Source organism: Sus scrofa, chromosome 5 (genome assembly GCF_000003025.6).
Source record: "Sus scrofa isolate TJ Tabasco breed Duroc chromosome 5, Sscrofa11.1, whole genome shotgun sequence".
Classification (NCBI taxonomy): domain Eukaryota; kingdom Metazoa; phylum Chordata; class Mammalia; order Artiodactyla; family Suidae; genus Sus; species Sus scrofa.
In genome coordinates this window covers 42,287,653-42,314,777 of record NC_010447.5, presented here as the reverse complement: position 1 = coordinate 42,314,777, position 27,125 = coordinate 42,287,653, and the positions used below count along the sequence as shown (strand labels likewise).

General features: G+C 42.7%; 1 protein-coding gene and 1 long non-coding RNA gene across 5 annotated transcripts in view; one reads left to right on the top strand and one right to left on the bottom strand.

Annotated features, from left to right (window-relative positions):
- LOC100511509 lies at positions 760-15,149 on the bottom strand. The gene is made up of 3 exons (XR_001308761.2): positions 14,748-15,149; positions 5,741-5,827; positions 760-1,104 (listed from the first exon to the last, which is right to left on the bottom strand). It is a non-coding gene; the product is annotated as an uncharacterized LOC100511509 (long non-coding RNA).
- KIAA1551 (KIAA1551 ortholog) overlaps positions 15,182-27,125 on the top strand; it is a 36,037-nt gene continuing 24,093 nt past the window's right edge. For 2 of the 4 annotated variants that reach the window (XM_005664007.3, XM_005664006.3), the window contains exons 1-2: positions 15,183-15,321; positions 16,657-16,745. The gene's annotated coding sequence lies outside the window, so the exon portion shown is untranslated. 4 annotated transcript variants of the gene reach the window in all.

The window sequence follows — 27,125 nt, the reverse complement described above, 5'->3', positions numbered from 1 at the left end:
AAAAAAGGAAGAGAAAAAACATTTCTGTACTGTGTTAAACAAATTCTTCAGATGGTTTATTTGGGAAAAAATCCATTTTAACTTAGAAAGGAAAAACTTTACCTTAGATTTATTGCCTGGAAATGTACTAATTAAACTAACAAAAAACAGATTAACAGGAGAAGGCACATTTTTTAAATGTGCAGAGGGGTTCACAGAAAAGAAGTGAAACTCAATGAGGCAGAGCTTATATGCCCTTTCAACCAAAAAAGGGGGGTTGAGCTTCAAGGGAAAAAAAAAATTGTAGGGAAGTGAAACTAATAGAAAATAAGGGCTATTTTAGCAAGATTTTGTTTATGCAAATTCGTCTTTTTAGGGCGGTACCCATGGCACATGGAAGTTTCCAGGCTAGGGGTTGAATCAGAGATGCAGCTGTTGGCCTATGCCACAACCACAGCAACGCAGGATCCAAGCTACACTACAGCTCCCGGCAACACCAGATCCTTAACCAACTGAGCAGGGCCAGGGATCAAACCCATGTCCTCGTGGATACTAGTCAGGTTCATTACTGCTGAGCCACAATGAGAACTCCTGCAAATTCATCTTGGTGTAGGCTCCCTGTCTTTGATGAGAACCACTCTTCTCTCCCAGTTGGGGTGAGGGTGGAGGTGATTCTTAATGCTTTCAGTTCAAAATAATCCTTATGCCAACATGGCATATTGGGGTGGCATATCCTGATCCCTTTCAAATGACTGTCCTACAAAATAACACAACCAGTTATTTTACCAGCAGAATAGGTTTATTCAGCGATAGCAGAAAGATTGCAATTAGAGACAAGCAAGCTATAGCAAAAACCATAGGCAAGACCAATTAGCAAAGGAGAGGAAAGTTACTATAAAGAGAAGAGGAAGTTGGGAGGGGTGGTTTTGAACAAAAGTGGAACAAAAGTCAGGGTGGCCCAGCTTTTCCCATTGGCTGAGCTTGTTGCTGGGCAAGAAGAAATCTTCCTGTTGAGGTCTGTAATTGATGCTTCCTGTTGGAGTCTGTAACTGAAGACAAGTGGTCATGCTTGAGGGCTCCCCATTCTGGTCTCTTAACTCCATTTTAAATGAAGTTTCCTTTATTCTGTTTCACAAAAGAGAAATGAATAAAGTTGGAGTTCCCTAGTAGGGCAGTGGATTAAGGATCTGTTGTTGTTACTGCTGTGGCTTGGATTCGATTCCTGGGCTGGGAACTTCTGAATACCGTGGGCACAGCCAAAAAAGAAAGAGAGAGTATAGTAAAAATACCTATGGCGTTAAAAAAAAAAAAACAAAAAAAGCAACATTCTGTACACAGAATTCATTGTTGTGCAGAGTTTATGCTCTTTGGGGAGGCAGGATGACAGCAGTTATGAACAGAAACTCTCATATTCTAGCAGTGTGCTCTGGGGCAAATTTATTAATCTTTTTGAGCTCAATTTCTTCACCTTTAAAATAGCGTTATAAAGATCAAAAGAGATAAGGCACACTTAGCAAGATGTCTGGCACATGGCAAATGATGAATGCTGCAAGTAAAATTTTATGTTCCTCTTTAGAAGATATTTATTTCATAGCAGTACTGACTCCTTATATCAGGCAGAGTTTTGATGATAGAAGCAGAAATACCATGAATAATTTATTAAAGAATTTATTATAGGTGTTAGACCTTAGACAGTTATGGTAGCTGGTTGAGAAGTCAATGCAAGGCTATTACCTCTGTATTGTATAGGGCTTGAAGTCATCCAGGCTGCTAATCAGGGAAGCTGGGTGCAAAGTAGGGAAAAGCAAGAACTAGAATCCATAAGGAAGGGGAGTTCCCAATGTGGCTCAGTGGTTAACAAATCCGACTAGGAACCATGAGGTTTCAGGTTCCATCCCTGGCCTTGCTCAGTGGGTTAAGGATCTGACGTTGCCATGAGCTGTGGTATGGGTTGCAGATTTGGCTCAGATCCCACGTTGCTGTGGCTGTGGTGGAGGCCAGGGGCTACAGCTCCAATTCGACCCCTAGCCTGGGAACCTCCATATGCCGCGGGAGCGGCCCAAAAAATAGCAAAAAGAAAAAAAATTAATTAAAAAAAATTAGAATCCATAAGAATAAACTTGAAACCACAAGGCTAAACCATGCTGTGGAGTGAACTGCAGGAGAAGTTGGTACCCTTTGCCATGGAATTACCCAAGCATTTGGCCCAGGACTAGGAAAAGCTGAAGGAGGAGATATGGGGTGTGCTTGAGGAGCTATGGATTGGGTGCTACTGTACCCCCACAAGGCATGTTAGCAGACGGATGACAATATGTACTCACTAAGACAATGCCTGACACACTATATACTGACTTTCAATCTAAAAAACCAAGAGCTTCTTTGCTTAGGCCTTCCCAAACATGCCTGTAATTCTCCTGTGGCCAACCGTAACTTAAGAATCATGCCAGGAAAGAAGTTCTGAGAAAGGTAGTTTGAACTTCAGTTAACACATTCCAAAGACATCATACTACTTGTATCATTTATGATCCTGTCAACTTTATTATTTATTTATTTATTTATTTTTGCTTTTTTAGGGCTGCACCCTTAGCATACGGAGGTTTCCAGGCTAGGGGTCTAATTGGAGCTACAGCTGCAGGCCTACACCACAACTACAACCTACATCACAGCTAGCAGCAATGGCAGATCCTCAACCCACTAACTGAGGCCAGGGATCGAACCCGAAACCTCATGGTTCCTAGTTGGATTTGTTTCCACTGTGCCACGATAGGAACTCCTGATCCTGCCTACTTTAGTCTGAAAATGAAAACTTAGAGGAAAAGACCCACCACAGCATTTAGCATTCTAACCTTTTTTTTTTTTTTTTTTTTTTTGGTCTTTTTAGGGCCGCCCCTGCAGCATATGGAGGTTCCCAAGCTAGGGGTTGAATTGGAGCTATAGCACTGGCCTATGACACAGCCACAGCAATATGGGATCCAACCCTCATCTTCAACCTACACCAGAGCTCACGGCAACCCCGATGTTTAACCCACTGAGGGAGGCTAGGGATGGGATGCACATCCTCAGGGATGCTAGTCAGGTTCACTTCCACTGAGCCACTACAGAAACTCTTGTCCTGATTTTCTGTATGGAAATAGAAAGAAAGGTTTAGGATAAATTAGGGAGTCCAAGGATAGCAGATCTATTTAGGGCAAGGATTCAGGTGTGTCAGCTAGTTAAGATCATACAAAGGGGCAGCCAGTACAGAAAGTCAGGAATCCAATGTCTACAATATCCCATGAGTCAAGAACTCTTCTAAGTTATGCTTCAGTAATTAGCCAGGTAAAGTTATGAAGTGCTTCCATTCTCTGAAAAGATTTCCCATTTTGTGTGATGATGTTATGACCAACATAATGCACTTTGGTCTGAAAATTGGAGTTTATCCTTTGAGAAGTTATGTTCCTAATGTGCAAATATAGGTAATCAATTCTTGAAGACTTTCTATCTGGAGAGCATAACAGAAGACTCCACATTATATAAGAGTTTTCCTATCTCTGGGTCTCATAAAGGGATGAAGTAATTGATAGAAGTCAGAGATGCCATACTATAAATTTCTAAAATGACTGTAAATTCTTCAATGAATTTCCCTTTTAGAAGGATTTAGAAAGTTCTTAACTACATCATGCAAATCTGATCTTGACCAAAGTTTGAAGCTAAAATGTCAGGTGCTTGGTCATCATCTTTACCTATGTTATAAGACATTATGAAGGACATTGTTTAGTGAAAGGGGTACATTGTTTAGTTTAAGAAGGAGCAATGGGGAGTTCCTGCTGTGGTGCAATGGGATTGGTGGCATCTCTGCAGCACCAGGTGGCAGGGTCAATCCCCAGACCAGCACTTAATGTTGCTGCAGCTGCAGCATAGTTCAAAATTGCGGCTCAGATCTGATCCTTGGCCTGGGAACTCCATATACCTCGGGGCGGCCAAAAAAAAAAGAAGAAAAAGAAGAAAAAAGGAGTAATGGAGTGAAGGGAAGAGGATCTAGGAAAGAAGAGGAAGAGCAGAATGAGAGAGAGGAAGAGAGTTCCCGTCGTGGCTCAGTGGTTAATTAATCTGACTAGGAACCATGAGGTTACGGGTTTGATCCCTGGCCTTATTCAATGGGTTAAAGATCTGGTTTTGCTGTGAGCTGTGGTGTAGGTAGCAGACATGGCTCGGATCCTGAGTTGCTCTTGCAGTAGGCCTTGGAGTAGGCTCTTGGAGTAGGCCTTCGACTACAGATTAGACCCCTAGCCTGGGAACCTCCATATGCAGCAGGTGCGGCCCTAGAAAAGACCAAAAAAAAAAAAAAAAAAAAAAAAAAAAATGAGAGGGAGGAAGAGACCAAGGTACAGGGGTTAAGGAGGAAAGTCAATCTAGGGTTAGGAAATTTTAAGGTTGGATTGTTAGCTACTCCACACTGGGGCGCGGGGGGGAACATACCTGCCCTTGGCATATGGAAGTTCCTGGCCAGGGACTGAACCCACGTCACAGCTGTGATCTGAGCCACAACAGTGACAACACTGGATCCTTAACCTGCTGGGCCACTGAGGAACTCCAAGATCCTCCATATTTTTATTCGCCTTTCCTGAGGTGGTCATTATGGCAGGAATTTTATAATTATTCTTTCTTTTTTTCCTTTTTTGGCCACACTCATGGCATGTGGAAGTTCCTGGGCCAGGGAGAGAATCTGAGCCACACTGGAACTGTAGCTGCCAGCCTATGCCACAGCCACAGCAACTCGGGCTCCAAGTCGTGTCTGTGACCTACACCACAGCTCAGGCAATCTGGATCCCGGAACCACTGAGTGAGGCCAGGGATCAAACCCTCATCCTCATGGATACTAGTTGGATTCATTTCCGCTGCACCACAACAGGAACTCTGGAATTGGATCTTTAACCCATTGCACCAGGGCCAGGGAATGAACCTGCAATGCCAGAGAAGAGCCTGATCATTAACCCACTGCGCCACAGTGGGAACTCCCATTATTTTTCCTTTGGAGGGCTCTTCATGCTGTTGTCTGGCTCAACAGCGATAGGTTCTAAGGGGACAGCTGATGTGGTTGTTCCGGTTGAGCAGCGCAGACAAGGACATATGGAAGGTCGCTTGTGAAGCATGCATTACTAAGGCTTAACTACTCTGCCTGCTTGCGTCACTCCTTGCCCTTGGCAGGGTGGCTGCAACACATATTTGGACATGAGACACAGAGAGGAGACGTTTACTCCTTTGCTACGTCCCTCCTTGGTACATTGTTTCTGTCACATTTTTCCCACCACCAGCCCCTTATAAGCAGAACTCCTCTTCACAGTCTGGGCTGATATCATCTTGAGCTCAACCCATTTGTTCCAGATGCCTTAATATATTTCTCTTGCTTTATCGACTCCACCTTGTGCGTTCCTTCCTCAATAAACGTAACAAATAGGTCCACTGCTTGGACTGCATAGCAACTGAAGTGTCAAGTACTTTCCAACAAAGCAGAAGAATTTATAACTTGTGACAAGTAAGGAGACAGGGAGAGAGTTCTCAAAGCACTGTTCTGAACAAGTTCAGGGCAGTGTTAAGCTAAGGGCACATGCATATTCTCAAATGGGCAAGTATGATCTTCCCTGCAGAGATGTTCTAGATGAACAGTGTGATAACAGGCTGGAATAGACTTTGCATGCTCAAAACAAGCCCTGCCCTTGGGGCGGAGATTTTAGCATTAAAATGAGGCAAAGGATATTCTGGGTTGATGAGATCCAGGCACCTAATTAAGTGAAGTCACAAGGGTCAGTATCATCAATCCTTAGGCTCCACTTAGTCTGGTGGTTGAGGGCTCCAGGTGGTTTGGATCCTGTAAAACAGCACAAGAATGTGCTTCAGGCTGATCTTTACCTTTGAAAGAGAACTGAGAGTCTTTGTGATAGACTTATTATCTTTTCTATTTGTTCCCACCTTCTTTGTTCTTTTTGAAATCATTGATTACTGAGACCTATTATTTGTTTCCACATTAAGACCTAGGAAACCATAGGTTACCTTTCCCCTAGTCATCAGTAAAGAGAACACAGAAAGGTTCTGGAATTCACACTCTGGTTATTAAGCTTGTCCTGGGTGTGTTACTATTTCTGCCCGATACTCAACTTCTGAATGATGTGATATAGTCTTGTTTTACCCCATTCCTTCCTTACTACTGTCTCGCTAACAGTCCCATTTGAAAATAAGGATTATTGGGAGTTCCCATTTTGGCGCAGTGGAAACGAATCTGACTACTATCCATGAGGATGCGCGTTCGATCCCTGGCCTTGTGCAGTGGGTTGGAGATCCAGTGTTTCCATGAGCTTGGTGTAGGTTGCAGACTTGGCTCAGCTTCTGAGTTGCTGTGGCTGTGGTGTAGGCTGGCAGCTGCAGCTCCGATTTGACCCTTAGCCTAGAAACTTCCATATGCCACGAGTGTGGCCCTAAAAAGCAACAAAATAAAAAACTAAAATGTAGATTATTGAAATGTTGGAATCTTCCAACCATTTGTGTCTAAAATGGCAAGGAAATGGATTATATTATTTATGTCTCAGTTTCCCCAGAATAACCCCTCAAGTTCTAAAATGTTCTTGGTAAGATTCTGCCAGAGCTTGCTTGCTTACTTTCTTTCTTTCTTTCTTTCATTATTTATTTTTCATTACTCAATGGATTTATCACACCTGTACTTGTACAATGACAGAGCTTCTAACATTTAGTGTTATTTTTCCCCACAACTCTGAGCCCATATTCAAATGATAAGAACAAACATGAATAAGTGGGCCAGGAAAATGTCTTGGACCATATGAGCCCAATTCACCTATGAGAACCCAGATGGTGAAAACAAATGAAATCAAGAGGATTGCACCACAGACAATAAAAAGAATAAAGGTCTAGGTAGCTCTTCAACACAGACAGCAGGTCAGGAGTAGGGTTCACTCAACCATCCAGTACTTGCAACTTGAGGGGATGTGAAAAGGAGTCTCGGGTGTGTTGTTCTCTTTCACGTAGTTGGGGGCCAAGCAGCAGAGAGTCCCATCCTGATTGGAATTGAAGCACTACAATTTAAGAAAATGGGCCAAAACACTATTAGCACAAATCTTTATTGGAGAATGCTGGGTATGAGCCGCCTAACTTGTGAAAGAATGTCGTCTTAGCAAGAGAGGTCCATCGAAGTTGGCTAACTTGGGGAACTGATGGCCGAAGATGGTTCCTTGGGAAGGAGAGGAATAATTCTTGTGAATCGGTAGCCATTGTTTGTCAAGAGGAATGGGGGTGATAGGTAAGGGCTATGGTCAAGTGCAAAAAGGGGTGAGGAGGAACTGTTGCAGGGACAAGGACCACTGTCCCATGAGAAGACCACTGTGGAAGATTCTCTGTCCTTCAGTCTCTCACAATCTTCAATATCACCTTGGATATCACCTCTGAGAATGAAAAGACCGGACACAACTGGGCTAAAGTTCAGTCCTTAAAAACCGGTTGCCTGTAGTGGCAGAATTTATCCCCCTTAACCATGAATCAGAAAAGAATGAATTGACAAGTTAGTAGCAGTCTCCAAGACTCAAAGCTTTCAGCATGTGAATTGCTGGGCTATTTCCTTTTCTGATCGGTAAATTTTGTGGCTACCTTCTCACTTTTTGTTCTTAGTTTTCCAAATTGACCTTGAATTTTGGTTTCCAGATGGTAATTCAACTCACCAGATCCTTTTAAATGCTCAGATAAACACAACAATAAGATCACTTTACACAGATTAAGAAGTAAATACTTATTGTCAATGAGAAAGGATAAATTTCTTGGCATTACTGAACATTGTTATAGTCTTAAAAGGAAGTAATCTGGCAATAGTGGTTATGTTGAAATTACAGTTTAACCTACGATTTTCCTCCTGGGAATCCTTCCAATACTTACCGATTGTTCACAAGTGGCAAAAATCGAAAACAAAGCCAGTTTCACAAGGATAGCAATGAATTTTAAGTAATTATTAAAACGACTTAGAGCTATTACTGTGACGTGGAGGGATTGCTAAGGCTCGTTGACTAAAGTAAGAATCAGAGAAGTGTGAATCATATTCTATTTAATAAAATGGAGAGTAAAATCACTCTGTGTGTATATTAACACATAGTTAAATGAGCATGGAGGAAAATACTGAAGTGCCCATGGATTAGGGGGAGCTAGTGGTTTATCCTTACACTAATACTACACTTGTTGATTATAATATATTAAGTCTTTTTTTCCTTTTTCAAAGTTTTATTTTAGTACAGTTGATTTACAGTGTTGTGATCATTTCCGCTATACGAAAAAGTGATTCAGTTATACGTGTACACATATCCATTCTCTTTCAGATTCTCTTCCCACCTAGATTATCATAGAATATTGGGTAGAGTTCTCTGTATACTAAGTCTTTAAATCAGTTTGTGGAAGTCCTTTAACTATTCTTCTTCAGGATTGTTTTGCCTGTTCTTGGTCCTTCGTGTTTGTTTCCAGGCTCGGGCTTACCCATCTGGTCAAATTCAAAGGGTATTTTGCAGTTTATTCTTACTTGATCTTTAACAGGGCTGACGTTTTTCACGCATGTGAATGGCTCTCCTTCTCTGCCTGGGTGATATCATTCTCCTAGTTTTTCTTCTCTCTTTCTGGCTCTTCCCACATTTCTTTAAGGTGTATCTTCCGTCACCATTAAACACTGGAGTTTTTCAAGACTTGGTTCTGGGCCTTTCCTTGTTCCACACTTGACATAAAAAAATACTGTTTCATAAGCAGAGCTTTATTAACTTATGAAAGATAGCAATTTATTGCTCTGTTATTAATAGTCCAGCTGGTCTCAGTTGTTGAAGAGCTCTTCTTTACAAAACTTTCAGGACCTAATTTCCTTATGTTTTGCGCCTTAAACAAAGGAGCAGGGGTTATTTATACCCTGGAGTCCCTTATGTTGGTTTTCTGTTGCTGACACGACAAATTATCACAAACTGAGCTGGTTAAACAACACCTACTTAGCTCACAGAGTTTCATGTCCAATCTCATTCAGGTTGTTGGCAAATTTTATTTCCTTCTCATGCTTTCTCTGTAGTCCCCTCTGTATTTAAGTCAGCAAAAGTGAGTTGAGCTGTTCTTACGCTTTCAATTTCAGATTTCCCCACATGCCGTGCCGCATCTCTGCCTTCCTCTCCTATCCTCCTTTTCTGGGTTTTAAGGTTCTTACGATTATGCTGGGGTGTCCCACCCAGATGATTTATGCTAATCTGCTCATTTTAAGTCAGCTGATTAGTGACTTTACTTATATCTGTCAAGTCCCTTTTGTATGCAAGTAACATAACCATTGAATAACACCAGGAGGTGAAGGTCACAGCAACCAAACTTAAGCCTACCATATCTGATTTCAAGAATACCATGAATTTGAATGGCCAAACAATTAACTCTATTTTCATTAACATTTTATTGAAATATACTATTTCCTTCAATAATAAATGTTGGCAGCAAAGCCACAGAAATATAGAAGTATTTATAATAATTTTTTAACCATAAAAACCACAGGTATTCTTACATCATTAGAATTTTTTAAAAAATGTTTTTTTTTCCGGGAGTTCCCGTCATGGCGCAGCAGAAATGAATCTGACTAGGAACCATGAGGTTGCAGGTTCAATCCCTGGCCTTGCTCTGTGCATTAGGGATCCAGCATTGCTGTGGCTGTGGTGTAGGCCAGCAGCTGTGGCTCTGATTGGACCCCTAGCCTGGGAACTTCTATATGCCACAGGTGCGGCCCTAAAAGGACAAAAGACAAAAAAAAAAAAAAATTTTTTTCTACAAAAGTTTTTTGGCTGCACCAATGGCATGCAAAAGTTCCAGAGCCAGGAACTGAACCATACCACAGCAATGACAATGCTGAATCCTTAAACTGCTGAGCCACCAGGATCTCCGAATGCAGATAATCTTCAAGTATCATGTCTATCACTTTCAAAATCACAGTTGTGATTAAATCTGCTGCTAGATCTTATTTTGTTAATAAACACACCACATATTTAAAAAAATGATTTGATAACTGATAACTAGTATTGAATTAATTTCCTTTGTAATCATGTATTTTTATTTTTTTGTTTTGTTTTGGGGTTTTTTTTTTTGGCCATCACATGTGGGAAGTTCCCAGGCCAGGGACTGCTGCAGTGACAATGCCAGATCCTTAACCCACTGCATCACAAGGGAACTCTGTTATGTATTTTATTTTAAGCATTCTTTTTTTTTTTAAATTTTTTTTATTTTCCCACTGTACAGCAAGGGGGTCAGGTTATCCTTACATGTATACATTACAATTACATTTTTTCCCCCATATTTTAAGCATTCTAAAACATGATTCTAACAAGGGGTCTATTGGCTCCACCAAACTGCCAGAGGGATTTATAGCACAAGAAAGGAAAAGAATTTCTGCCTTCAGGAATAGTTCTCCTTCCTAAGGTTGAAATTGGGTTACTGCCATTTCTATTTCCAATCCAAGCAAATAGAGAGCAAGCAATTTCAGTGGAAGGCATTCCCTTAGGCAGAAAGTACAAGCAACATTTTTGCTTATATGTCATTACGAGAACTGAAATGTGGCAATACTTAGCTGCAAGGGAGGCTTGGGAACATATTCTCCAGTTAAGTGACCTGGTACCTCCCTAAATATTCCTAACAGGAAGGAAAAGCAGAATATAGAGGACAACCAAGGAAAGAAGAAGAAAACCAATGACCTCATTTACCTCTTACATGAATAATAAGCATCTTTTGCACAAATTTCTTACTATAGATATACCAGTGACATCATGCACTTTTCTAAAACATGTTTTATAAGTTCAGGAGTTAACAAGTCTTGAACTAAATTATGCTCTTGAAAAATTGTATAAAATCTCAATATTCAAAGTAACTTTGCTTTTCAATGCTGTAAAACACAGGGAGAAGATCTGCAATTTATGATGGGGACATAGCATAGAAAAATCTAATCTTTTGGGGAGGTCTTTGTCCAGCCAGGCAAGTTGGACTGTTGCAGCGGAAACAGACAAAGGGGCACTCAGAGATGTGGAATAGCAAGGTTTATTCAGCACCATTGAGGGCTCAGAGGAGCTGCTTCCAGAATCTGAGCACCAGGTCTTTGTTCTGGGTAGCTTTTATACAATACAGAATTCCAGGTCTTAAGGTTTTCCCAGGCAAGCAATCCTGGCCTTCCCCCTTCCCTGAGCAGACAGAGTTCCCGCCTAAGAAGCTGAGCAAGCAAGATTACAAAGCGAAACTGATAAGCAATGCTTGGAGCACCATTAGCAGGGCTGCTAGCAAAGATATAAGGCACGTAGTTGCTGGAAGATTACAAGAAGGTAGTAGGTGGCGATCAAAGTTGCTGACAGGCACTTAGCTGCCTTTTCGGGGGTGGAGGGTAGGGGTAGAGGGTTGTTTCTCTAGTTAAAACTCTTACTTCAGGGTAACAGCATTCTTTGGCATGTTGAGTTATAAATATCTTAAAGAGAAGGCATGATTAAAGTCCAGCCCATGATTAAACAACTTTTAGGTCCTAGAGATTGTGTCCTCCCCTTGTGAGTCTCCTTGCTGGTGACCCTTCAAGGGCTGCTGTATTGACACCTGTCAATTGTACTTTAGGACTGGTGTAAAGACCACACTTCTGGAAAATAAGACAAGCTTTTGCCTGTAGGAGACAGAAGAAAGTCAGCACAAATGTGGGCAAGGATACATGGCAGAGAGATCAGCAACTTCATCTCAAATAGAGTTGTAGCTTCCTGGGAATTAAATCTTATTGAGCATTAAGGCTTTCTTAGGCTGTATAGAAGTGGGGTCCAGTCAGACTTTCTTGCAACAAAGCCCCACTTTTCCTTGGTTCATTTCTATTTGCTGACCTGTGTGGCTTAGGCTCTGGAAAATCCCTTATCTGAGCCAAGAGCCACCCCCGCCCCCCGCAATATTCCAGGAACTGCTTTTAATTGTATATTAAATCATGCAACCATCTAATAATCCTATGAGTTAGTGTTTCTCACTTTACAGTTGAAAAAACTGAGAGGAGACAGGTTAAGTGATTTTCCCAAAGTTGTATGTCTAGTGTGGCCAAGCCATGATCTGAACTTCAAGAGGGCAAAGGAATACCCTGCCCTCCATACTGCAAGAACTAACCAACCTCTGCCCTTTTTCATTCTTATTCATTCAGATTGCATTCCCTTGTTTACTTTGTTGACTTTCAAAATAGAAGTCAGTTATTTTACCTGCAAAAAATGAGTTTATTCAGGAATAGCAGAGGCACTGTAACAGAGAACAAATCTTACTCCATATTGGATCTATTCCTTTAGTTATAACCTTTGTTTTCTGTTAAGGCTTAGTCATGCTGACTCTGTAACTTCACCTCATTAATCAGTAAAAAAAATGTTGCCTATAGTCTGAAATATACATAACTGCCCTTTTTCAAGGCTCTAGCTCCCAGGCTTGACCTTTAAAGCCATAACAATTTTCATTCTTACAGAGATTAAAAAGTTGCAGAAGAGAATGATGTTTGTTTGGGAGGTTTACAGGAATACCAAACCTACTTGAATAGCTGCAAAAACAAAGGTTTATCGTATCTCCTCAGGGGGTCTGGCCTGCCCAAAGAAGTCAGCCACACCTCCACCCCTTTTAGTATAAAAAAAGTCTGAATTCTAATTTGGGTAAGATAGTTCTTTAGGACACTGATCTGCCATCTTCTCTGCTGCCTTTCTGAATAAAGTCATCATTCCATCTCTGAATGGCTCATCTCTCTTAATTATTGGCCTGTCAGGCAGCAAGTGGTATGAGTTTGGACTTGGTAATGAAATGCAATTCATGTCAAGTAAGCTATAGCAAAAGCCACAGGCAAATCCAACAAACAAAGGAAAGTTATTTTACGGAGAAAAAGGAAGAATTTGGAAGGAGTTCTTTTGAAGGAAAAGTGCATTAGTGAAAAGTGAGGGTGATGACACTTTTTCACTGGCTGAGTTGCTGTGGTAGTGAAGCAGAATAAGAATTCAGGTAGTTAGTGTAGGAACATGGGCTTTGATATAGTCCCTGATTAATGTCCATGGTTTAAGGTTTGTAAAAACAAATCTAGACAAGCAGGCCTTGCTCGTTGGAAGATTAACTATTGAAAGTACATCTGTTTTACTTCAAGATGGACATTAACCTCTGACCTATACCTTTGGCTGTTAGCAAAAGAATGTAAAGAATAGCAAGTCTAAGTCTAGGGAAAAGAACAAAAGGACCATAAAACTTACCAAGCATACCCTAACCCTAAGCCCCTATTGGACAAGGCCCGATTGATACAGGTGCTGGGCAAGGCCAACAGGGAGAAGGACTGATATCCAGGACCCACATTGGTACCCCTGTCTTTTTTCTTTCTTTTTTTTTTTTCCAGTTTCAAATCTTTATTTATGCTGCCTTTAGGGATATTCTTGGGAATCAGGAAGAAATTACTTTTTATTCATTTTTAAGTACCCAACTTTTAAGAGATAAAACGTCCTTAGAAAATTGGAGGATGGTAAATATAGAACTACCATAATGACCCAGCAATCCCACTCTGGGCAAAGCTTTCCTTGAAAAAGACATGTGCACGTGTATGTTCATTGCAGCCCTATTCACAATAGCCAAGACATGGAAACAACCTATATGTTCACTGACAGATGAACGGATTAAGATGATGTGAGATACATACATATATAATAGAATACTACTCAGCTGTAAAAAAGAACAAAATAATGCCATTTGCAACAGTGTGGATGGAACTAGAGACTCTCATACTTAGTAAAGTCAGAAAGAGAAAGACAAAAACCATTTGATATCACTTACATCTGGAATCTAGTATACAGCACAAAGGAACCTTTCCACAGAAAAGAAACTCATGACTTGGAGAACAGACTTATGGTTGCCAAGTGGGAGGGAGTGGGATGGACTGGGAATCTGGTGTTAATAGATGCAAACTATTGCATTTGGAATGGATAAACAAGGAGATCCTGCTGTATAGCCCTGGAAACTACATCTAGTCAGTTGTGATAGAGCATGATGGAGGATAACGTGAGAAAAAGAATGTATATACACACACACACACACACATATATATATATGTCTGACTGGGTGACTTTCTGTACAGTAGAAAATTGACAGAACACTTGTAAACCAACTATAATGGAAAAAAAATCATTAAAATAAATAAGTAAATTTATCAACAACAACAACAACAAAAGAAAATCAGAGGATGGTAACTCTTCCTCCCCTTCCCAGTGTCTGTGCTGGGAGCTGTCTGCCTTCCTGTAATGAAGACTTTTGTTTGCCTGTGTGTTCTCCAAGTTCATTCTTTGACTTCATGAATGAGAACCTGGATTCTAGTATCAGTAGTCTATTCTTCTTCTTTTTTTTTTTTTTTTTTGGTATTTTTGCCTTTTCTAGGGCCGCACCTGTGGCATATGGAGGTTCCAAGACTCCGGGTCTAATTGGAGCTGTAGCTGCCAGCCTACGCCAGAGCCACTGCAACTCGGGATCAGAGCCGTGTCTGCAGCCTACACCACAGCTCACAGCAACGCGCGATCCTTAACCCACTGAGCAAGGCCAGGGATTGAACCCAACCTTATGGTTCCTAGAGGATTCCTTAACCACTGAGCCACGACGGGAACTCCAGTGCTCTATTTCTTGAATGAGATCCAAGGGTACATCTTTTCCTGTTTGGACTTATAATTGACAATTTTTCCTATAATTTCCTATAATTTTTTCTATAATTAACATGGAGAGATACTTACTGCATGAGAGCTCCCTCTTCTGGCCTCCCAACTTCATTTTGGTGAGGTTTCCCTTCATTTTCACAACTTTCTCCTATCAAAATCCTCCTAGAAAAAGAGCCTATTACCTTTTTTTCAGAAGGGTCCTTTGCATTAATGGATGATCTCCCTTGTTAGAAACATACATTTTCAGCGCGGAGTTAGAATTACTGAATTGGCAGTTTTGCTGGTGATGCTCTTCAGTACCCTTTTAACAAGTCCTTCGCGAGATTCTAATGCAAGCTAAAGGCGGAGGGCCACTGCTGGAGAAGTTTTCTTCGTCAGATAACGTGAACATGTTTTGCAAGCTCGGGAGATGACTGGTGAGCCGGGATGGCCCGGACTCTACTTCATCTGAGTGGCACTAGGACCACAGCGCTGCGCGGGGGACCGGGTCTCTCAGCTGCCTTTGCGCACAGGGCGGAGTCCAGCTGTTCCGGGAGCCCGGCCTCCAGCTCGACACGCCCCTGGAGGCGGACCCGAGTTGACTTAAACTCCAGGGCCGCTCCGCAGACGCGTCCTCCCAGCTCGCTCTGGCTGGTTTATGCGCCCATCGGTAAGTGAGAGACCTGGTTCCCGGCCGCCACTCGTTCCTATTCTCTGGTCCTCGGCCGGGCGCGGGGCTCCGGGGGCCGAAGTGCCCAGGGGCGGGGGCTGGGCGCGCGGCGGGGAGCGCTTTTGTTCTGCGGCGGGGACTGGGTAGCAGTCGGGGCTGGTGGTGGCGGGGGAGACTTGGGCCTCGGCCCGCGGCTCGCGCGCCCCTCTGGCCACCGCCCAGAGCTCGGCTGGCCCGCCGGCCGCGGCCCGCTGCCCTCCCGCGGCGCGGGCGGCCTCGGAGCAGTAGAGGACGCCGAGCGCGACCGGGAGGGCGGCGCCTCGCCGGGTGTTTTCTGTGGATCACCTTACTCCTCATGGTAGAGGTAGCGGGTGGCGACCGCGAGGACGCATTTTCTTAAACTCCAAGATGATTGGTCAGGCTGGTGGATGTGAGAGTAGCTGATGTTTTTAATTGTTTCCTGTCTCCGGCTTGGAAAGAAATTTTTTGTTTTGTATGTGTTTCTCGAATGATCCTTTACTCCCCGCCCCCCATTATCCTGAACCTCCTAAAACTGAATTGCTCAGGTTACGTCTCCAAGTGGCCCGCGAACGCGATTATGCCGGGGATGCTTTCTGCTCCTGAGGAAGTTAGTTCCTCGAGGCATTTTTAAATGCATAAATGCGCACGGATTTTAAATGTTCTCCAGGGACTGGAATTGCCGAAGCAGATGTCCTTAGGGACCCGAGTTCAGCAGCAGGCTTTCAGGGAATCGTTTCAGTGAAAACAATTTATTTGTAATACTCTAAGTGCCTACTTTCGAAATAAAGAAACTTGCAGGTGATGTGAATGAGCCTGCGTGCATTTTAATAGGCGGGTCGCAGGGCTTGTTTGCGGATTTTCCCTGATTCACCTGTTCATTGTAAATCAATTGAAGTTTTATTGGATGTGAACATTTATGAATTAGTTACTTTTTGTTTTTGGGTTTTTTTCCCAGTGCGGCCGGATTCTCATTTACTAATCCAATGAAGAAAAGTGTTTTAGAATAAATAATAGGATAATAATGGGCCAGGAGGAGCGCACATAAATTCTCACTTAAAAAGTGAAGGTATTTTAGGGCAGACCTGGTTTCTTTGTTACTTTACCCTTTTAGAAAAAAAATCAGTAAACTTAGTGTGCTTTTGGTACAGCTTTAAGGAACACAGTTTTGCACAGTACTGTCCCATCGCTAATAAAAATACACGGTAAAACTTTTAGCGTGTATTTTTTATTGTAAGTTTAAGTGAGTTTTATATAAATAAAGTGTAAGTTTTATATTAAACTACAGTTATATAAAATGTTTCTTGCTGTCCCTAGGACCAAAGAAGTAAACACTGTATGCAGGTACTGACATGTTTGGAAGGAAATGGGAATATACAAAATAATGAAGGAGTAACTATTTAAAGGTAAGTGTGCCATCTCTGAGAAGTTTATTCTAATGTATCTGTTATGAAACAAAATTATTAATTAAATTGGATCAGCATTGGTTAAATGTTCAATTACAGGATACAGTGAGTTTCACAAAGCTTGAGAAGTAATGTTGGCGTAGCAGGGGGGAATTGTTGATCTTTACAAGATAAGGAATGGGAGATGATGATGAGGTGGTTGGTCTAAGTTACTGAGGAAGAGGTTTGCTTAAGATTGTTTTCTATGTGGTCTGCTGCTTATTTTATTTTTTAAATTGTTTGTGGCACATTGGGTTGAGGGAAGGCAGCACAGAGCACATCTCTGGGAGAAGAGAACCATTACATAAAATACCAGTTTCCGTTGTGGGGCAGCGGAAACAATCTGACTAGGAATTAGGAGGTTGTGGATTCAATCCCTGGCCTCACTCAGTGGATTGAAGATCCAGCATTGCCTTGAGCTGTGGTGTAGGTCTCAGATGCAGGGGCTCAGATCCTGTGTTGCTCTGGTTGGTGTAGGTTGGCAGCTGCAGCTCCAATTAGACCCCTAGCCTGGGAACCTCCATATGCCCTGGGTGGGCCCTAAAGAGACCAAAAAAAAAAAAAAAAAAAAAAAAAAAAATTCCAGGTAGATATTACATAAGGCCAGAGTGATCATTTCCAGGGTTTCCATCCTATAAACTACAAGTAGTGTTAGGAAACCTTCTGTAATGATTAACACCCTGCTTCCTGCAATCAGACTGCTAAATTTCAGGTCTTGCCTCTACCACTTGCCATCTATGCAATCTTGGGGAAATTCTTTACGTTCTTCCTCAATTTTCTCATCTGTGAAATGGGGGCAGCAGTAGTGCCTACTGTTAGAACGGTGGGGAAGAAGGAGGCAGAGACTGGAGCAATGAGATCTGAAGTAGATTTATCTACCAATAGAGTGGGAAAAAGGAGCAGGGAGAACTCAGGCACCCTGCTGCTTAGGGAGAAGTGAGTTAATTAGGAAAAGGGATAGTTTCTGTTTTTAGCACAGGTTTGTGATGGAGTGAGAAACAGGGAAGTTGAACAGTTTCTCCATGAGATTATTTTTGTTCCAAGGCCATCAAACAAAAGAACTAATAACATTTTAGTTCTTTTCCAATCTACATTTACCACCTAACACTTACCTTGTGCTCCAGGCGGAGATCCTCAAAGAGGGACTGCACTTTATGACAAAACACACAAGACTCTTACAGTTAGAAAGTGGTGTACCAGGGGGCACTCTGTTCAGCAGAACAAGGGTGCTAGAGTTTAGCGCCCCCATGACTTGTATTAGGGAAGGTGACTGAGACTAGAGTGCAAAACAAAGCTATCACTTACTGAACTACTAGCGAGGAAGTTACTGGTGCATACCCTTAGGAGGTAGTGCAGCTGTTTATAGAATCACATGGTTAATCTTATCGTCTTTGAAGGAGACACTGTACTTGAGAACTCTTGTTACGTTTGCATACATGGCTTTTCTGGCTTTGCCACACAACAAGATTGCTTTCTGCAGAGTTCAGCAGCAGAAAGTGTTGAGGTCTCCAACACTACCTCATAGGATTGTTGTGATAAATTAATGAGTTTCATAGATGTAACACACTTGGAAGAGCTCCTGGTACATGGTAAGTGTAATGTCTTGGACACAGTAGGAGCCTAAGTGTTTAGGGAATTGATCTCAACTCAAGTTTTAAAAAGGTATTTATAAATTTCAAGATTTTTCCCCCCCATTTAAATCAGGCTTTCTCCACCCTCCCCTTTACCCCTTGGCTCCCACCATTGGCATACTCTGAATCGGACTCAACTTGAGCTAATGAGACAATGAACAACCCAGTATATAGAAATGTAAGTTAAATTTTACTTTGTAATAAGCCTTGTAAAGAAGTAATCTGAGGAGTTCCGGTCCTAGCTCAGTGAATCCAACTAGGAACCAAGCGTTCGATCCCTGGCCTTGCTCAGTGGGTTAAGGATCCAGCGTTGTGGTGTAGGTCGCAGATGCGGCTCAGATCCTGCGTTGCTGTGGCTCTGGCGTAGGCTGGTGGCTACAGCTCTGATTAGACCCCTAGCCTGGGAACCTCCATATGCCACAGGTGCAGCTCTAGAAAAGGAAAAAAGAAGTAATCTTCTGGACTTTTGAAGAGTTCTAAATGCTCTTGGGAGGCAGCTATGTAGTGTCTATCCTTGATATCCTAAGTGTGCTTGTAAGTGGAAGAACAACTTTGGAGGCTGGCCTGCTGAGGTAAATGTCTGGAGTGAGATTTTTGTTCATACTTCTATGATGATTGCAAAGATTTAATGACAGTCACTAAGATTCTCTTGAGATGTATTAAATTACAAGACTTCATTTGTAAATAAAATTTTAATTTGTGGTTAAAATTGCAAAGTGTTAAAAGAAATTATATTGTCCACTTAGATTTTATTTTATTTTTTGTCTTTTTGCCAATTCTTGGGCCAGTCCCAAGGTATATGGAGGTTCCCGGGATAGGGGTCGAATCGAAGCTGTAGCCACTGGCCTACACCACAGCCACAGCAACTTGGGATCCAAGCCGAGTCTGCAACCTACACCACAGCTCATGACAACCCACTGAGCAAGGCCAAGGATCGAATCCACAACCTCATGGTTCCTAGTCGGATTTGTTAACCACTGAGCCACGACGGGAACTCCCACTTAGGTTTTAAGAAATAAAAAATCACAAGCAAATGATTGTTTTTTAAGCCCCAGGGAGAATTTATTGGATCACATAACTTGAATTCATGTAGCTTAACCTTTCAGGTTTGGCTGGATCCAGCATTTGAATCTGAAAGAAAGTTTTAAAGGCTTGAGACACTATCTTTGAGTTCTGCTGTCGTCTTCAGCATAAGCTTCATTCTCAGGCCACCTCCCTTCATTGGGTGACTCTAATATCTCTCAAGTATATAGCCAGTCACCTTCAACTTGCACAGAACATACCTTTTGTCCAGTTGCTCTACCAAAAGTCTATAATGAATTTCATTGGCCTGTGTACATGTCTGTTAGCAACTGGGATTTGTTGTTGTTGTTAAAGGGCTACACCCACTGCATGTCTTAGTTCCCAGGCTAGGGGCTGAATTGGAACTGCAGCCGTCAGCCTGCGCCACAGCCATGCCAGATCTGATCTGTCTGCAGCCTCAGCTCATGGCAACCCCAAATCCTAAACCTCACAGAGCGAGGCCTGGGATTGAAACCGCATCCTCATGGATACTAGTCAGGTTTTCTAGTCAGTTTTTCAGTTTTACTTCCTTTTTTTTTTTTTTTTTTTGTCTTTTGTCCTTTATTTTAGGGCTGCATCTGCAGCATATGGAGGTTCCCAGGCTAGGGGTCTACACCAGAGCCACAGCAATGCCAGATCTGAGTCGCGTCTGTGACCTACAACCGCAGTTCACAGCAACACCTTATCCTTAACCCACTGAGCAAGGCCAGGGATCGAACTCGCAACCTCATGGTTCCTAGTCGGATTTGTTTCTCCTACACCAAGATGGGAACTCTCAATTTTACTTCTTAATTTCCAGTCTGGATGCGTTTTACTTCTTTTGACGGTTTCCATGACTAGAACCTCTCAGTGTTGAATAAATAGAGCAGATAATTCTTGATTTGTTCCTGATCTAGTCAAGGGAAAACATTCAGTCTTTAAAGCTGTAGAGTTTTTGTAGGTACCATTTGTCAACTTGCAGAAGTTCTCCTGTTTCTACTTTTAGAGTTTTTATTTGAAAGGGTGTTGGATTTTAGGATTCATATGATTTCAGTCGTAGTAAATGCTTTTGTTACCTCTGCTTGAGATTGTGTCCTTATATTGATGTATTATATAACATTGGTTTGACCTAAAAAAAAAAAATCAGTCTTGCATTTCTGGGATAAGTCCCAGCTGGTACTTGGTCATGGCATATAATTATTTTTATATACTGTTGTATTTGGTTAGCTAGGATTTTGTTGAGGATTTTTGCCTCTATGTTGGTCCATAGTTTTATTGTGATTTTTTTTTTTTTTTTTTTTTCCAGCTCTTGCTATTAAGGTTACCTTGCCTTAAAATTGATTTGGGAAGTATTCCCTTTGTTTAGGTTTCAGAAGGGTGTTTGGAATGGGTTTTTAAATCTTTAAATTCTTGGTATGAATCACCGGAAAGCCATCTGAATCTAACCATTTCTTCTTGGGTTCTTTTTTCATCACTAATTCAGTCTCTTTATAGGTCTCCTCAGATTTCCTCTATCTTCTTGAGTCAGTTTTGGTCAGTTTGTCCTTTTGGTTTCTGCTTCCATTTCCACTGTATGTGAGGGAGGAAGTTTATTCCTCACAGCACCAACAAGCAGTTCTCTGGGGACGCAAGTTGGGTGTCCTTTAGTTCAACTCAGTTCGACACTGTCTACCTGGAAATGGCATCAGATTCCTCAGATTGAGGTCTCAGTCCCATAAATTGCCTCACCCCCTACTCCAGACACACAAGCCCACATTGTCATCAGTGCTTCTGACTGGGTACAGATTGGAGGTTCCCAGCACCCACTCCTTGCAATTCAGAGACCCATCTCAAGTCAAGGTTGTTACCTGTACTTTTGGTTTTTTGTTTTTTATGTTACCTGTACTTTTGATCAGCTGATGGATGAGAGGTTTCCAAGACCCTTTCCTCTGTTCAGTTAATTTGCCAGAGCTGCTTGCAGAACTCGGAAACATTTTACTATTCACTAGAGTACTTGTTTATTGCACAAGCTGTTGTTGCATAGTATTCAAGTAAATTTGAATACCTAACTGGTTTTATTCAATAGTTCCTGAGTTGAGGAGCATCCCATCTAGTAAATAGGAGCTCCAGGGGAGAGGTGCAAAATGGCAGGCTTTTATAGAAACAAGGAGGTTACTCGCAAAAGAAAAGAAAGTATTGTTTCAGGCAAGGTTACCTCACTAGTGTACAGCAGGAAATTCCAGAAATGTAATTCCTGGGAGATGTTGAAACTATAGTTAAATCCTGGTTTGTTATATCCTGGGGGCATGTGGCTGCAACCTAGGGCCTGGTTAGTCTTTTTGGTTTTGTTTTTTTTTTTTTTTTTTTTTTTTTTTTGTCTTTTTAGGGCTGCACCTGCGGCACATGGAGGTTCCAAGGCTAGGGGTCGAATTGGAGCTGTAGTCACTGGTCTACACCACAGCCACAGCAACTTAGGATCCAAGCCATGTCTGCAACCTACACCACAGCTCACGGCAATGTTAGATCCTCAACCCACTGAGCAAGGCCAGGGATCAAACCCGAGTCCTCAAGGATGCTAGTCGGGTTCATTAACCACTGAGCCACGATGAGAACTACTTGTTTTTTTTGTTTGCTTTTTTTTTTTGTCTTTTGTCTTTTTAGGGCTGCGCCTGCGGCGTATGGCGGCTCCCAGGCTAGGGGTCTAATTGGAGCTGTAGCCGCCGGCCTACGCCACAGCCACAGCCATGCTGGATCTGAGCCTCGTCTGTGACCTACACCACAGCTCACGGCAACACTGAATCCTTAACCCACTGAGCGAGGCCAGGGATCGAACCCACAACCTCATGGATATTAGTTGGGTTTGTTAACCACTGAGCCATGATGGGAACTCCTCCTCTTTTTTTTTTTTTTTTAATACAGTAGGAATCATCAGCCAGATGGAAGAGATGTGTAGGGGGTGGTATGTCAGAAGGTGTGTCTCCCCAAATCATGTGTTCACCAACCCTGTCCTTTTGGGTTTTTTATGGAGACCTTTTTACAGTTACGATTGATGAAACCTTTGCCATTGGCTATTGATTCATCCTCCAACTCCTCTCCTAATCCTGGTGGGGGAGGGAAGGGTGGGAGTGGTACTGAAAATCCTCTGGTAGGTTCTCCTCTGCATCCAGCCCCTATTACCTCGTTCACTTAATGAAAGTCACCTCATTGACATAACAGAAGACACCTTTATCACTCGCTGCTTGGGAAAATCACTCCTCACCACTCAGGAAAATCCAGCGGTTTTAGGAGCTCTGTGCCAGAAGTGGGGATGAACACCAAATAACATTTCTTACTATAAATTACTGTATCACAGGGGGTTGTCCATTTCATCCACATGATCGAATATATTAGCATAGAGTTGTTCATCATATCTCTCACAGTATTTTTTGTTTGTTTTTGGCTGCCCCACTGCATATGGAGTTGTCAAGCCAGGGATCAGATATGAGCCCAGCTGTTACTTGGCAGCCCAAGCTACGACTGTGGCAATGCTGGATCCTTAACCACTGGGCCAGGATGCTGCTGATCCCTTGGTGTCTCAGTAGGAACTTCAGTAACTTTTTTTTTTTTTAATGCCTGAACCCACAAGATGTGGAAATTCCTGGGCCAGTGATAGAATCTGAACCACAGCTGTGACCTACTGCCACAACTGCTGCAACGCCAGATCCTTTAACCCACTGCACTGGGCAGGGAACAAACCCTTGCTTCCACAGCCACCTGAGTCACTGCAGTCAGATACTTAACCCACTGCACTACAGCGGGAACTCCAGTATCTTTTCTTTTTTTTTTGCTTTTGAGGGCCATATCTGCACCGAATGGAAGTTCCCAGATTAGGGGTCAAGTTAGAGCTACAGCTTCCAGCCTACCACACAGCCACAGCAATGCCAGGTCTGTGCTGTCTGTGACCTACACCACAGCTCCCAGCAATGCCAGATCCTTAACCCACTGAGCAAAACCAGGGAACAAACTCATCAGCCTCTTGCTGAGCCACAGTGGGAACTCAGTTTTTTTAATGTAAGGTTGGGTAGTAAAGTCCTTATCCCTGATTTTAATAATTTGAGTCCTGTCTTGGACAGTCTAGCAAAAGTGTTATCATTTTTTTGTTGATCTTTTCAAAGACTTGTGGATTTGTTCCTTTTCTCTATTTTTGTATTCTGGCTAAAGTTTATGACAGCAAAGGATACAAACAGGATCAATGGGAAAAAGATATGCATAGACAAGAGTTCCCTTGTGAAGCAGTGGGATAAGGATCTGGCATTGTCACTGCAGCAGCTTGAGTCACTTCTGTGGCACAGGTTCAGTCCCTGGCCCGGGAGCTTCCACGGCCTTGGGAGTGGGGGGATGTGCATAGGCAAGGTCCATAGAGGTCAAATGCGAGCTTCCAGATTATCCCTTCATGAGAGCTGCATGGACATGCTTTCTGTACATCTGGAGACTGCAGGAACACATGGTTTCAGGAAGCAATTATGTACAGTAGAAATTCTTCAAGACCCCAAACATTTGTTTACATAGGTTACAGCAATATTTACTGTTAGAAACTAAAACAGAAATATTTCTAAATTATTTTATTTCAAAGAATAAATCCTTACATGTTAATGCAAATGTTTTCCAAAACAGCAGAAAAACAGTAGTGAAAAGAGTGGCATTGCTTTGTATTTTTGCAAATCTCTTTGGTGTCTGGCTTAATTAAAAAAGAGTTGAGGAGTTCCCATCGTGGCGCAGTGGTTAACGAATCCGACTAGGAACCATGAGGTTGCGGGTTCGGTCCCTGCCCTTGCTCAGTGGGTTAACGATCCGGCGTTGCCGTGAGCTGTGGTGTAGGTTGCAGACGCGGCTCGGATCCCCCGTTGCTGTGGCTCTGGCGTAGACCAGTGGCTACAGCTCCGATTCAACCCCTAGCCTGGGAATCTCCATATGCCGCGGGAGCGGCCCAAGAAATAGCAACAACAACAACGAGACAAAAGACAAAAGACGAAAAAGAAAAAAAAAAAAAAAAGAGTTGAATTCTCTTTATCTGCTGCTGCATTCAGTTTCTTGCTACATAATAGCTGAAGTAGTCAAAGGCTATTTATTGGATGACAGAAATTCATCTCTGGTAGGTCACTGCTTCATTATGTCTCTAAAGATCACTGTCGCATCTTCCATCAGCTTTTAGAGTTTCCCTCTGTGTGATCATGGTCATTGGACAAAGTGTTGTGGCTGGGGTGGCTTAGAGCATGGGATTGTCCATTTTACAACCGAGCAATTGCCATTCCTTTTCATCCAGCAAAACCTGAACAGCTCCTCTTTGCTGCTGGGGAAGGAAGACAGTGCTGATCATGGGGGCTGGGGGTGCACAGGAACAGTTAATCTAATTTACCCTAGACTGTTGCCACCATCTTCAGTATATCCGCTGCCCAATGGAACATCTTTTTGTTTCTTGGGGGCGGGGCGCACCGTGGCACAGACATTTCCGGGCTAGGGGTCAAATCAGAGCTACAGCTGCTGGCCTATGCCACAACCACAGCAACATGAGATCTGAGCTGTGTCTGCGACCTATGCCACAGTTCATGGCAATGCCAGATCCTTAACCCGCTGAGTGAGGTCAGGGACTGAACCAGTGTCCCCATGGATACTAGTTGAGTTTTTAATCCCTCAGCCACAATGGGAACTCCTGGAAGATCTTAATCTAAGGACACTTACACACTGAGCACCTGCTAACTTTGGGAGTAGATGTCCTTGGAGCTGTGTCCTTGGGCAAAGGCCTGAATAACCTCATCCTGTTGGTCATGATTTTTCATGGATTCCTGATTAAGGGGAAGTGGAATGCTTATATGTATTTTCTAGACTGGAGTTGGCTCTGAATTTCAAGTGTTTGCTGGCTCTCTCTCTTCCTTTACCTGACCTTGTTAGATTCTGTCCTATATTTCTCTCTCTTCTGGTCCTTGAGATCTCACTCCATCATTAATCTCAACCCTTAGTTTTATGAACTGTGAATCTTAACCCCATGACAACAAAATGCCTGTTGAGGTTCTTGGGGTCCTGTCAACAGAACCTGGGATGACCAGAGCAGACTGGTTATAACGTGCCTCTGATGACAGGAGTCACTAACAGGAAGGAAGAGATTTGATCACATTTCTCTTCAGAGGCATTTCAGCATGCTTCCCGAGAACAGTTCAATTCTACTTGAGTTTGTCTACCTCAGGAGTCACAGAATTGGCTCATTCATATTGTAATAAGTGGTAGTTGTCTTCTGATACAGTTTGTAGGCTAACAGAATATAGCAACTTGTTCCTGTCTAGCAAACATGAGTCCTGTGTACTTGAGGCAGTTGTCAGATTTCCGGATCCTTGGAACATGTTTCCTCGAGGTGGGTACCTGGAGGGCTCTAAAAATGAGTTGCCAGGCAGAACTCCAAGAAAGGACAACTAACTTCTTCCTGTGTGTTCTCTGATCTTTAATTCCCATTTACAACTATAAAAGATAATCTGAAACTTGTCTGACCTCTGCTATAAAGACAACAAACCTAGTATGAACCTTCTAGCCCCAGTGATATAGTCATATTGCCCTGAACTTCTTGCTGTCCATCGTGATATGTGATAGCCAGCAGCCCAAGCTGGACCTCGATTAATTAGTCAGGAAAAGTAGTGCAATTTATTTGCACTTCTCCTTTCTCCCAGGGAAGAGAAACTTGACGGCCTCTGGAACATCTGGCTGTGGCCTGATCATCCTGCCAAGAGCTGCTGTCTAGTACCACGTACCCAGTGTTACCTAAGAGGAAGTGTAATTAAGCAGGGTTTCTGATTGAGTTGGCCTGTGCTTCTAGAGCCAGATAACCTGAAGGGTGGGAGGGTAAAGATGTTGGTGAACAGCTTCACCACTGTGGTGCCCCATGAGCTTTTTAGAGGGCCTCACAGGCAAAGCTAATCTTCCTCTGACCCTTGCTTTGGCAGGACACCCCACAGGTCCTACAAAAGTTGATAAGCAGCTTCCTGAGAAAAGCAGCAAAGTAGTTTCTCCTCTGCCTAGTCAGCCTCCCTTCCCTTGGGATATAGCTGCAGGCTATGAAGTGACTAGTTCTCAGCAGCCTGTTTTCTATCCACCTCAGGATTGCCCTGGGGGACTAGGAACACTATCCCTGATGTTGATTTTTCCGTTTCAGTAATAATTCATTCGGTAGGGTTTCCTTTTTGTCGGCAGCAGTATAAGGAGCAGACCTTAGATTAGGACAGTGGGACTTTAAGCCCTTCAAGCCACATTGCGCATGCTTAGGACTGCTTGGCCTCCAGCATTTGTTGTGACCCTTAAATGTCATAGTGTATCAGAGCATTCAGCACAGTTTTTTTTTTTTTTTAAATGGGCCACACCCACATCATGTGGAAGACTCCCAGGCCAGTAATTGAATCCTAGCTGTGATGCTACACCAGGGACCAAACCCTCACTTCTGTAGCAGATTCTTAACCTGAACCTGTAGTCACATTCTTAACCCACTGTACCACAGTGGGAACTCCTCTGCACAGTTCTTTTCTGCACAGTAAGTTTTCAAGTGTTAGCTGTTCTTAATTATAGAGTTGTAGTAGAAACATAGTTTGGAATAATCTATTGTCTTTTGGTTGTGCCCTTAGCATGCAGAAGTTTCCAGGCCAGGGGTCTAATCCATGGGACAGCTGTAACC